General features: G+C 43.0%; 1 long non-coding RNA gene across 1 annotated transcript; it reads left to right on the forward strand.

Moving 5' to 3' along the window:
- Nucleotides 1-8,148: 8,148 nt before the first annotated feature.
- On the forward strand, nucleotides 8,149-12,211 carry LOC121563355. Its single transcript, XR_005999850.2, has 3 exons — nucleotides 8,149-8,241; nucleotides 8,444-8,638; nucleotides 12,171-12,211. It is a non-coding gene; the product is annotated as an uncharacterized LOC121563355 (long non-coding RNA).
- Nucleotides 12,212-12,628: the final 417 nt, after the last annotated feature.

Below are 12,628 nucleotides of genomic sequence, written 5' to 3' on the forward strand. Positions count from 1 at the left end.
GCTCAGATAAGTACTCTGTTCTGGAGTGGGAGGAGTTACTGGGAGTCTACCTAGAGAAGAGGGGTTACACTGGGTCTGGGAATGTTGGGGAGGTGATGTCTAGGCTCATGGGGAGGGCACGGGATGTGACCAAAGTCTGGATGCGTAACAACCTTGTTGTCACAGATGTTAAGGCGGTGTTCAGTGTTTTCAAGCAACACTTTGGGGATACTGTCTGCTCAGGTATGCCATTAGCTAATTTCTATTCAATCAAACCATATGCTAATGAGGGTCCAATAGATTTCTGGATTAGGCTTAACAAAGCTGCAGAGGCAACCGAACAGTACCTTGTGAGTGAGGGCAGGACCTTACCCAATCAGTGCTCAGAGTTGGCAGTCATGTTTGTACGCAACTGTCCTGATAAAGAGTTGGCCCAAGTGTTCAAGAGCAAACCCATTCGTGACTGGACAGCCAGTGAGGTACAGGATCGGTTGGATGAACTGTTAAGGGAACGTAAAGCATGTAGAACACAACTTTCACAGCAGGTTGCTGCTGTTTTTCACTGCCCTCAGGAGGGAGGGAGTCCTGTGAAAAGACCTAATGTGTCATCTTTTTCTCAATGTGGCCGTGAACCAGACCAGGCACCATCTGTATCTGAGGGTGAGAAATTAAAGAAAGTTTTGACTTTGTTAGAGAAGGCTCTGGTCAGCAATACTCAGTCTGTGAGTGGCACAGTGGTCTAAGGCAAAAGTATTGTATGTGCTAACTGTAAGTCGCTCTGGATAAGACTTAAAAATGTTAAATGTAGAGGGCCCCGTAAACAGTTCCACAAACGTCAGTGTGAGTGCGCTGACTGTGGAAGCACTAATCACTGGACCAAAGCTCACTGTCAGATGCACCAGCTGTGCTTCAAGTGCTTTTCTCCGGGCCACATGAGCTTTGACTGTAGTGAGGCTGGGCAGCGACAGGACCCTGCATGTGGACAGACTGGCAGGTCTCAGGAAAATTAGAAAGCCTCCGTTCTGAGGAGGGCAATGTGGGGCATTCTTATTTTTCCTCCACTGATGATAATATCCAATCTGTTTATTCTTACTTTTGTGAGTCAGTACCCAAGAACAACACAGTAATTTTTCAGAACACAATGAGAGTTACTCAGAATGACAGTTTGTTTTACACCACCGTGCTAGTACAGGATAAAGTTGAGCTGAAGGGGATGTTAGATAGTGGGTCCATGGCTACTACTCTGCGCGCAGATATTGTACCTCGGTTGAGGGAGGCAGGAGTGGTAGAGGGGAACTTTCTAGCTCCTTCAGACATCATCCTGGTGGGTTGTGGTGGGAAGCAAACTAGCCCAGTGGGCATGTGTGACTTAAAAATGCAGCTTTATGGCTTCAGTTATGTAGTCCCAGTGCTTATTGTTGATGGGCAGGTTGATGAACTCATTGTGGGCACTAATGTGTTGAAGTCTCTGATTAGACAGTTCAAATCAAATGACAGCGACTGGCGGGTGGCGGGTACACCAGGTTCCAGTGATGTTTTGGAGCGGTCGCTGGGCAACACGGACTTTCAACTCCCTCCAAAGATTTTCTATGGGGTTGAGATCTGGAGACTGGCTAGGCCACTCCAGGACCTTGAAATGCTTCTTACGAAGCCACTCCTTCGTTGCCCGGGCGGTGTGTTTGGGATCATTGTCATGCTGAAAGACCCAGCCACGTTTCATCTTCAATGCCCTTGCTGATGGAAGGAGGTTTTCACTCAAAATCTCACGATACATGGCCCCATTCATTCTTTCCTTTACACGGATCAGTTGTCCTGGTCCCTTTGCAGAAAAACAGCCCCAAAGCATGATGTTTCCACCCCCATGCTTCACAGTAGGTATGGTGTTCTTTAGATGCAACTCAGCATTCTTTGTCCTCCAAACACGACGGGTTGAGTTTTTACCAAAAAGTTCTATTTTGGTTTCATCTGACCATATGACATTCTCCCAATCCTCTTCTGGATCATCCAAATGCACTCTAGCAAACTTCAGACGGGCCTGGACATGTACTGGCTTAAGCAGGGGATCACATCTGGCACTGCAGGATTTGAGTCCCTGGCGGCGTAGTGTGTTACTGATGGTAGGCTTTGTTACTTTGGTCCCAGCTCTCTGCAGGTCATTCACTAGGTCCCCCGTGTGGTTCTGGGATTTTTGCTCACCGTTCTTGTGATCATTTTGACCCCACGGGGTGAGATCTTGCGTGGAGCCCCAGATCGAGGGAGATTATCAGTGGTCTTGTATGTCTTCCATTTCCTAATAATTGCTCCCACAGTTGATTTCTTCAAACCAAGCTGCTTACCTATTGCAGATTCAGTCTTCCCAGCCTGGTACAGGTCTACAATTTTGTTTCTGGTGTCCTTTGACAGCTCTTTGGTCTTGGCCATAGTGGAGTTTGGAGTGTGACTGTTTGAGGTTGTGGACAGGTGTCTTTTATACTGATAACAAGTTCAAACAGTTGCCATTAATTACAGGTAACGAGTGGAGGACAGAGGAGCCTCTTAAAGAAGAAGTTACAGGTCTGTGAGAGCCAGAAATCTTGCTTGTTTGTAGGTGACCAAATACTTATTTTCCACCATAATTTGCAAATAAATTCATAAAAAATCCTACAATGTGATTTTCTGGATTTTTTAAATCTCAATTTGTCTGTCATAGTTGACGTGTACCTATGTAATGAAAATTACAGGCCTCTCTCATCTTTTTAAGTGGGAGAACTTGCACAATTGGTGGCTGACTAAATACTTGTTCCCCCCACTGTAGCTCTCCTGGCATCCACACATAGCCTACAAGCAACTGATGCAGACCTTTGGAACATCTACATTTTAAAAAGTCTAATAAATCCATGTAATATAGCCTACACCTTCACAATAAATCCATTATTTATTTTAGACAGGTCTAAAGAAGCATGATATGAAGAAAATGTAGTCTATTTCAGAAGAACAGAATAACATACTCTGAGTTGTCCTTATGTTAGGTCCTGATCTGTCTATGCCGAATGGCTACACTAGTTCAAACAAGGCAGAGCCTTTCAAGTGACTTTTTTCAAATCTTCATTAGAGTCGCATCATGCAGCCTTACAATGTATTAAAAATCAAAACATATAGCCCAACGTTTGTAGAACAACTAAAGTTACATTAATAACTCTAAATTAAGCATATAAGAGTACCTATTCCTTTGTTAACCGCTCAATACAGATTAGCCGCATGTGCGCACTCCATCAAATCGTTTGGAGAAAATATCCTTTCTATTTTATTCAGCTTTGTTCAATTGTATTCTTCATACTATAAAGTAATATAAAATAATGCCAAGGAATTCTAAGCAAATCTTGTCTGCTAAATGAACTAGTGTAGCCCACAGCCATTTGGCGACCTGTGTCTTGTGGCTGTTTTGCAACTACACTTTTATCACGCGGGAGGGTATATCCGTGGTTGGGGGACGGTTCTGATACTGATAAGGAATGCGTAGTTTGCATTGCCGAGCGTTGGCCAGGAAACAATCCAATCCAATTGTTAGACGCTACACGCTACAGTTCTGTTCCGACTGACAGTTTTTATATCAAGTTTTAGATCGAAAAGAAAGAAAGGTACATTTACATTTACATTTTAGTCATTTAGCAGACGCTCTTATCCAGTGCGACTTACAGTTAGTGAGGGCATATATATTTTTTCTCCATACTTTAAACCCAAAAGCACAAGCATGTCAAATTCTGTGAGTATGATGATAAAGCAATGATGGACAGGTTGCGACTACAGGCTTGGCGTAAAAGAGGTTAACTTTCTAGACAACATTGCATCGACATAGAAATAGAATGCATAGACATGACAGTGTTCTGTTCCACAACAGATTGAGTCTATGCACTCTATTTCTACTTCAATGCATGTCTGTATCTTTTGACGTCGGAGTCTTGAGAAAGGGATGGGGTCTATAGGACAGGTTGTTGGGCAATCCGACGTCACTAGACACAGGATTTTGTCTGCAGGAAGAGGAAAGAATGAGTAACAGGATGTGGAGATTGAAGAGGCAGAATCAGGAGACAGAAGGGAGACCGATTCACACAAAGGAGACATGATTGTAGAGATTCCAGAGGAATGGAGCTTTAAAAAAGAAGGGCAACATACTGCTTGTAATTGAGATATTATGAGAATAAAAATTGCATAATCAGATAATGAATTGTGCATTGTTAACATGGAAAATATTTGTTTGTCTTACCTCCTGATGGGATTTTTGGAAGCTCAGCTCGCATTTCTGGTGCTGCTGGGAGGAAGTTGTTTGACAGAGGTCCACACCATGGTAGCCTGATATGGAACAAGAAAAACTAAGGATAAAGTACCTATCACAAATGTAGTAATTCAGCAACAAATCAATTCATTTACACATAGAGGCCTACATTGGTATTCAATAGGTACTGTTTTGCTACAATAACCTCACTGCAACAAGGTTTACTATGATTTGGTCCTACGATCCTTCCCCATATGTATTTCCCTGGTATAGGCCACAACTTGGATAAAGTGACTAAGGGGGCAGTTGAAATCGGTGATGGGGTACAATTTGGGGGTTTTCTTGCATTGGAAATATACTGAATTCTGCTTGTAACACGCTATTCCACAATAAACATAAAGTTCACATGCCAAGACTCCGGGACCATTGAGTGCTTTTGAAGTGACATGTTGGCATGAAATCTGTAGCCCATCTCCCCCATAGCCTATAGGCTACAAGATAGATAGGCTGTTTGTAATAGGTAAAATACCCTACGTGAATGCAGCAGTACACACAGCTGTCTTACCAAAATAATGCAAACTACATAAATGCTGAAAGTAGTAGCCTAGTTAGTCATGCAAACAAAAATACTGAATAGCAGTTTGGCTTAGAATACCGGCACAACAGTGGTAGGCCTACTATAGGCCTATAAACAAAATATCAGATCGATAAAGGCATGACACAATCTATATTTAAGCTAGTTACATTAACAGTAAACAAACGCAGTAAACAAAATGAGAATAACCAAAACAGCCTACAGCCTACTACAGTGAGATGCAGCCATGCACAGCTGTCTTGCCAAATAAATAGGCCTAAAGGCCCGCTTCAAACACGGATATTCATGCTGCTCATGAAATCAGCAGCACTCCCTTTAAGAGTGTGCTCCTAATCTCAGCTCGTTACCTGTATAAAAGACACCTGGGAGCCAGAAATCTTTCTGATTGAGAGGGCGTCAAATACTTATTTCCCTCATTAAAATGCAAATCAATTTATTACATTTTTGACATGCGTTTTTCTGTATTTTTTTGTTGTTATTCTGTCTCTCACTGTTCAAATAAACCTACCATTAAAATTATAGACTGATCATTTCTTTGTCAGTGGGCAAACGTACAAAATCAGCAGGGGATCAAATACTTTTTTTCCCTCACTGTATGTGTATGTATGTATATGTGTGTATATATATATATATATATATATATATATATATATATATATGCGAGAAAAAAAACATATGGGGGATTGGAAGTGATGCAGACAATTACATTGATGGAAGTTACATTACAATCTATCTGCAATATTAAAGCTGATCTCCCCCCCCAAATAAAATAAATAAAAAAATACAAAGAAAATAAATAACAAAAACTCCAAACAGCCTACCCGACCGCTTGGAGGCATCCGCATGGTCCTAAAGCACACCGTTGCCTCATTTTGTATCACATTCCAATGATAAAACTGGGGGGGATAAAAATGCAACTTCAGAATGTGGTCCCCAGTCAAAGTTACGCCCCTGCTACTTAGTATAAAAGATAGCTATTTAAAATCAACAGATTTTCTACAAACACAAATATATAAAACAAAGTTTGCTAGCTAGCTAAATAAAGAGATTTGGAAAAGTGGTCTTACCTCGCAGTAGGGTTTGGAACCTAAATCAGTTTTCAATAGTTTCATTCTGAACAGAAACATAATTTTTTCCGTTCCATTCCATTGTTCTGAACCGGTTCGAACCAAAAAAAGTACTGGATCTTTCCTTTCTGTTCCTTTTACATTTAGCTCAACATTAAACTACTTCACCAATCAGTGCAGCTAGAGCAGTTTAGGAGCGGGAAGCTATAGTTGTTTACATGTGCGATGGACAGATAAGTGTAGGATGCGACTGACATTTTGTGGGTGGAGAGAGAGCCAGAGAGGGTGGAGAAGGCTTGGCTTGAAGCGCTGGGCATCTTGTTATGACATGCATTATCTGAATTAGGCCCACAGAATTATACATATGGAGAAGCGGCTTCTATGGAGGAACTTTGAATGTCTTTGAACATCCTAGAGTTGACTTAAGGTTGGACCAGGGCTAGCTAGCTAATAACAAGCTTGTGTGTGCAGAGCGGCACCAGAATTGAAAACACGTCTTACCTTTTTGTAGTTAATACATCTAATGTGAACGTGATAACTATAGTATCCTTAACTAGCATTGAAAAAGTGTATCCATTCTTCTGTAATTAAAAATCTCTCACTAATTTCTGAATCACGCTTGTAACGTCAGTAGTACAGTAGCTTATGCTTTGGAGGGGGAGGGGCAGGTAGCCTACAAACGCACACACACTGGCAAAGATGTTCAGCTGGCAGGCAGACACTGGAATACGTTTCTGAGTGACAGAGTGAGGGCTTTGCATAGGCGCCTGGAGCGTAAAATAACATTATTAACTGGTTCCCATTTAAAATAATGGTTCTGTTCCAGAACAGTATAGAGCACTTTCGTTCCCAGTTCGGCATGGACACTATTCGGCATGTCAGGCCCCCCCATATAGCATATGAACACTTCATAAACCATGGCAAATGTGTAGCATTGCAGGCAATTCGCTTTAAAACTGCAAAATTGTCTCTCACCCTCATGGCAAAATTATAGAATTTCCGGAAGAAAATGCTCTTAAACTGAAAAATATTCTCTCATCCTCATGGCAAAATGTGATTAGCCATAAAACCGCACATTTGGCCCTGGAGTTACAGTGGGGCCCGAAATGATTGACACCCTTAAAGATGAGCAAAAATGACTGTATAAAACAAATAATTATAATACTGAGCTGTATTGAATGCAAAATAATGGGGAAATTTATATTTTCACCACCAGTGGTGTGCATGGCCAAAAAGCTATATTTTCATGTCATCTGACCAAAGCACCGCTTCCAATCCAAGTGACAATGCCGTTTAGCAAACTCCAGGCATTTACATTTGTTGGATGACATGAGAATAGCTCTTTGGCCACGCACAACAGTGGTGGGTTTGGCGTCAAAATGAGGATGCATGAGCAGAAAAGGACCCCATACCTACTGTAATATATGGTGGTGGATCTTTGATGTTATGGGGCTATTTTGCTTGCACTGGTCCTGGGGACCTTGTTAAGATCAACGGCATTATGACCCAGTACCAGGATCTTTGCCAAAAACCCAGTTGCCTCTGCCAGGAGGCTGAAACTTGGCGGCAAGTGGATCATCCAGCACACATCAAAATCCACAAAGAAATGGTTAATTGGCCACAAAATCTAAATTTGTCTCTGTATTTGAAACCCATTGAAAACCTTTGGTTTGAATTGAAGATGGCAGTCCATAAGTGCAAATGAAGGATATCAAGGATCTGGAAGGATTCTGTATGTAGGAATGTTTTAAGATTCCTCCCAATGTGTTCTCCAACTCTCCAAAACATTTTAGAAAAAGTATCTGTGCCATTATCCTCGCAAGGTAAGGTATTGAAAGATATTGAAAACAGGGGTGTCAATATTTTTTTAAATAACTTGTTAAACACAATCTCGTTCTCTGAGCAATTGTATTAGTATAAAATAATATAATTTCCCAATTTCTTTAAGCATACAATAATATAATTTCCCAAATGTTTTGAGCACACAATGTAGCTCAGTGTTTGAATGATTTATTTTATACAGTCATTTTTGCTAATCTTTATCAAGGGTGTCAATAATTTTGGACCCCACTGTAGGTGCCCCAGGTCCCCAGATGTGGTAGTCCGGCACTGCTTACATCCTTGCAAATTGTAGACGGTGTCAATAGTGTACAAATAGCGTTGAGCATTGACAGTAGTACCTAACTTAACCACCCCCTTTCCCCCAATCACTCTTAGGTGAAGGACATCTCACTGGAGGCCAGAGGAGCTTTGTGAAGCCAGCAGGACACAATACATGGAGAGATGACCAACCCATAGCTATAGATGAGGGGAGTGGAACCTCAACCCAGAATGTTATCGTGATAGAGGTTTGTGTCATAGTGTAACATACAAAAATTACAGTACATTAAATGTGGCCCGTTTATTTCAGAAAGGCTCCCCTCGGCTATTCACTTGCTTACATGTACATCCTTATTTATCTGCCATAGGGGAGCTTGTGAGACTTCCCTACCACATTGTTATCCAATTCAACTCATGTACCGATAATAACATCCTCTCTTCTTGTGTCAGTCTGCAGATGCAGAGGCTGCAGGTCCTGGAGGATCGTCTCTGGTCAAGCAGAAGAGGTCTGAAGGAGAGGAGGACCCACAACACAACAGAGACATCCAGACTGGAGCAGCAGCTGGAGTGGCGCCCCCTGTAGCCACGGAGGACCTCGCCACCAATACAGCGCCCCAGCCCAGGACCCAACACAGCATCACGGAGGTCAGTGGAGCACCGAACGCCGTCCTCAAGTCAGAGACAGACACAGAGACTTTAACTGTAACACGCAGGCTCTTACACACAGGATCTGACCACAGATCAGACCCAGAGAGATTGGGGCTGGAGCAACTGGGCTGTCCTCCTGCTCCCGGCTCAAAGTATTTACTTTACGGTAACCCGAGGACGGTTCATTCCCATCGGGACTCAGGTGACGCGTTAGAGACTGGCAATGATCCGTCTTGTTCTTACACTACAGAGATGGACCCTGGCAACATGCAATTGGGTTTAGAGACACAGACTGATCTATCTAGAGGGGAATGGAACCGGTACAGTAGTAGTGTATACTCTGAAGGGTGCCTAGATAAGAAAGGGGAGGGTCTGGTCATAGATGAGGTGACTGTGAAAGTGGAGGGCGAAGCTCCTCTGACATGGAATGTAGACGAGACTCACTTAGGAGAAGGACACTCACAAGGCAGATTTCTTAGATTACAGGGAAAGCTTAGAGAAAAATCAAAATGTCGCAACCCACTCCCCTTTACACACACTCAGAGATTGCGACCCAGTGTCCACGTCGATGGGGCCTTCCGATTCACACAGCAGTGTCCTTTTCGATCAGGTATTGAACTCAAAGGACCAAAGGGCCAAGACTCTGGGAGGGGGAGCAACATCAGGCAATAGTAAAGAGAAACAGTTCCTCTGCATGTTCTGTAACAAAGGCTTCAGGTGCACCCAGATGGTGGAGATCCACCAGAGGGTCCACACAGGGGTGAAACCCTTCAGCTGTACCCAGTGTCACATGCGCTTCGCCCAGGCTAGCAGCCTGAAGAGGCACCAGAGGGTCCACACAGGGGTGAAACCATTCAGCTGTACCCAGTGTCACATGCGCTTTGCCCAGGATGGTGACCTGAAGAGGCACCAGAGGGTCCACACAGGAGAGAAACCCTACAAATGCCCCCAGTGTGAGAGAAGTTTCTCCCACCAGCACCATCTGAAGATGCACCTGAAGGTCCACACAGGGGAGAGGCAATTCAGAGAGTAACTAACTAAGAATAAACCAGCAGAAAAACATTCCACTCTATAACATAGAAAGTAACCTTTCCACTCGTTAGACGTTTAGATCAAACCCTGCATTAAAGACAAAGATACATTTTCAAGGTTGTCAGCAGAAAAGATCCACAGATGCATTTAGAATAACAAGAGTAACAGATTTCAGTGTTGAATATTCCTGGGTAAAATATTGCATCCAGACATTGTGTGATATATAAGGCATATATAAGCCTAAAAAGTCTGTTACATATTGTGTTTGTACTGTGTACAGTCGTGGTCAAACGTTTTGAGAATGACACAAATACTAATTTTCACAAAGTCTGCTGTCTCAGTTTTGATGATGGCAATTTGCATATACTCCAGAATGTCATGAAGAGTGATCAGATGAATTGCAATTAATTGCAAAGTCCCTCTTTGCCATGAAAATGAACTTAATCCCCAAAAAACATTTCCACTGCATTTCAGCCCTGCCACAAAAGGACCAGCTGCCATCATGTTAGTGATTCTCTCGTTAACACAGGTGAGAGTGTTGAGTTAGAATAACAGACTGGAAGCTTTAAAAGGAGGGTGGTGCTTGAAATCTTCCTCTTTTAACCCTGGTTACCTGCAAGGAAACACGTGCCGTCATCATTGCTTTGCACAAAAAGGGCTTCACAGGCAAGGATATTGCTGCTAGTAAGATTGCACCTAAATCAACCATTTATCGGATCATCAAGAACTTCAAGGAGAGAGGTTAAATTGTTGTGAAGAAGGCATTAGGGTGCCCAAGAAAGTCCAGCAAGCGCCAGGACCGTCTCCTAAAGTTGATTCAGCGGCGGGATCGGGGCACCACCAGTGCAGAGCTTGCTCAGGAATGGCAGCAGGCAGGTGTGAGTGCATCTGCACGCACAGTGAGGTGAAGACTTTTGGAGGATGGCCTGGTGTCAAGAAGGGCAGCAAAGAAGCATCAGGGACAGACTGATATTCTGCAAAAGGTACAGGGATTGGACTGCTGAGGACTGGGGTAAAGTAATTTTCTCTGATGAATCCCCTTTCCGATTGTTTGGGGCATCCGGAAAACACCTTGTCCGGAGAAGACAAGGTGAGCGCTACCATCAGTCCTGTGTCATGCCAACAGTAAAGTATCCTGAGACCATTCATGTGTGAGGTTGCTTCACTCACAATTTTGCCTAAGAACACAGGCATGAATAAAGAATGGTACCACCACATCCTCCGAGAGCAACTTCTCCCAACCATCCAAGAACAGTTTGGTGACGACCAATGCCTTTTCCAGCATGATGGAGCACCTTGCCATAAGGCAAAAGTGATAACTAAGTGGCTCGGGGAACAAAACATCGACATTTTGGGTCCATGGCCAGGAAACTCCCCAGACCTTAATCCCATTGAGAACTTGTGGTCGATCCTCAAGAGGCGGGTGGACAAACAAAAACCCACAAATTCTGACAAACTCCAAGCATTGATTACGCAAGAATGGGCTGCCATCAGTCAGGATGTGGCCCAGAAGTTAATTGACAATATGCCAGGGCGGATTGCAGAGGTCTTGAAAAAGAAGGGTCAACACTGCAAATATTGACTCTTTGCATAAACTTAATGTAATTGTCAATAAAAGCCTTTGACACATATGGAATGCTTGTAATTATACTTCAGTATACCATAGTAACATCTGACAAAGATATCTAATAACACTGAAGCGGCGACCTTTGACCACGACTGTAGCCTATATATATGTTCACAAATGCCTATTTCATTACCTTCATTCCACTACTTCATTTTTTCCCCAAGACACTTTTAATGAGAAAATGTATACAGTTTATCAAGTTCATGCAGATTTGTAGTTGAGACATGTGTATGTGTGGTTTTCATATGGTGTATTTAAAACTTGTTCATGTTTAATAAACACAACATTTGACTTTTCATTTAAAGATTTTCATTGAGACTCTAATATACCTCACATCTGATCTCACCCTATTCTGCATACACCTGAACGTGCTTTATAACCAATATACACTATAAATTAATATACCTACACATAACGCCACACTAACACCTACTGTACACAAATATATATTTTCACAAAAATAGTGCACTGGGCCTTTAATAGTCCTGTATTAGTGGAACGATATATCCGTCTGCAGCGCCAGTGCTGGCAAAAAGACTTGACCTGCACCCCCCCTTGGCAAAAACATTTGTAGCACCCTCCCCCCTACCCCAGGTTTGTCTGATGATGACTTCTCACTTATTTTTACCCACAACATCATATTTATGTCCACCATAATGGGTTGATGACGTGGATGTTGATTAAGGCAGCCCCCAGCACCTCTCTGATTCAGAGGGGTTGGGTTAAATGCGGAAGACACATTCCAGTTGAATACATTCAGTTGTACAACTGACTAGGAATCCCCCTTTCCCCTTTCCCCTTTAACAACAATGAAGTCATTCTGTAACTACAGTATAGGACTCAGTAATCTGTATCACCTGTCTCTTCCAGGAGGAGGAGGCTCCAGAGGTGCTGCTGGTGAAGGAGGAGGGGTGTGAGGAGGGTCTGGGGAACACTGAGGGGACCATGGTCATGGAGGACAATCAGACTACACCTCCTCCTGAACCCACAGAGGAACCAGCTGAGCAGCACAGGACCACACACAGTCTCAGTGAGGTGAGCCCACTGAACTACTGTCTGAATGGTATTAGGTCAGGTCCCGTATCACAAAGCCTCTCGGAGTAGGATTGCTGATCTAGGATCAGTTTAGCCTTTTAGATCATAATGAATAAGATTATATGGAAAGATCCTAGATCAGCACTCCTACTCTGAGACTCTTTGTGGATCTGGGCCCAGGTCTTGATTAATTTTGTCTTAAAGGGCGACTGCACGTCCTGATTTGGTCTTGAATTTCATCAATGCGCATTAAGAAATGCTAGCGGCCATGACTGAAGGCAATGAGAGTTGTC

Source organism: Coregonus clupeaformis, unplaced genomic scaffold (assembly GCF_020615455.1).
Source record: "Coregonus clupeaformis isolate EN_2021a unplaced genomic scaffold, ASM2061545v1 scaf3666, whole genome shotgun sequence".
Classification (NCBI taxonomy): Eukaryota; Metazoa; Chordata; class Actinopteri; order Salmoniformes; family Salmonidae; genus Coregonus; species Coregonus clupeaformis.